Source organism: Eutrema salsugineum, unplaced genomic scaffold (assembly GCF_000478725.1).
Source record: "Eutrema salsugineum unplaced genomic scaffold, Eutsalg1_0 scaffold_542, whole genome shotgun sequence".
Classification (NCBI taxonomy): domain Eukaryota; kingdom Viridiplantae; phylum Streptophyta; class Magnoliopsida; order Brassicales; family Brassicaceae; genus Eutrema; species Eutrema salsugineum.
The window spans coordinates 1-1,370 of NW_006256585.1; positions in this window are offsets into that span (position 1 = coordinate 1).

A 1,370-nucleotide genomic window follows, 5' to 3' on the forward strand; every position below is an offset into this window, starting at 1 on the left:
TTCCAGGATCAGAGTGGAAACCTACTGATTAGGGTTGCGAGAGATAGTTGTTTAGTGCTGCGAAAGTAGGCTATTCATACTTCCGTGCCTCGAGTTCTAGAACATACGTAGTTGATTACCTTTATCACTTGTTTAAAATCGACATAGCTTAGTCCATGAACCCCTGCGAAACCCCTTGAGCCCCAACGTTTGTCTTTAATTGCTTACAGCCTTCTAGTTTCAATCGATTTTTACCTTCAATTCTATTTGCTTTTCATTCGCTTGTTCTTTGCTTCAAATCGCCTCTTGTTTAATTGCTTATTACTTGCTTTTATTTGCTTTCACTTTCCATTGCTTTTACTTGTTTAGCTTTCTAGTTTAGATTTAGTGACAACAAAAACCCAAAACCAAAACCAAAACCTTTTAGTTCTAATCTGATTTAAGCGTTGCAGTGAATTCGTACTGAAACAACTAAGTCTCTGTGGATCGATACCCTAAGTACTACAGCGCACATCTGTGCACTTGCAGACATTTAGGGGTTATAAATTTCAAACCTGAAGCTTAGTAACACGAAAACAACAAACCCCGCGTTTATAATCGCAATCATAACCCCGTGACTTAGGCATGCGAGTTGGCCGCGCCTGGAACTAAGCTGCACGATCACTCGCAATATACACCGACTTGAGCCTGCGACCTGGGAGTAATGGAGACCAACCCGCACACATTCCTGAAGACCCCTGCTACATGGTCGTGCGAGTTAAGGATCAGAGAAGACTTAGCCGCACAAAGACTCGCAATTCACTCCTGGATGGGCATGCGGCTGAATCTACAAGGTTTTATCTTGTTCAAGCTCCTCTCCTTGGTTGTGCGACTTGGGCATGCGGCTTGGGACTAAGGGATGACCAAGTCGCACATGTACATTCCCCAGAAACGGCCTTGGTCCTGCGATTTGAAGAAGAAGAAGATTAAGCCGCACAAAGACTCGCAAAACACATCTACTTGGGCGTGCGGCTAAAACTAAGCGATTTAAGTCTCACAAGACATGTTCTTCACCTGTGCGACTTGGTCATGCAACCTGGGAGACACTGGACCAACTCGCACACTTTCCACTTTATCCACTAAAGCCGGGTCAGGACCGGGTTTCATTTTTAGAGACATATAAATAGTTTTTAGGGTTTTTTCCCGAAAACTAAGCTTTATTCCCTTTTGTCTCTTGCCTCTTCTGTGAAAAGACTCCACTAAGAAGAGAAATATCGATTATTGAGTGTTTAATCAAGAGATTTTAGGAGATCTTTGTGTTTAAAGCTGCTTTCTTCTAAATCTATCATCTATCTCTTCATCTATACACTTCTAATCATGATTAAGCAACATATCTTGCAATGGATCTAGTG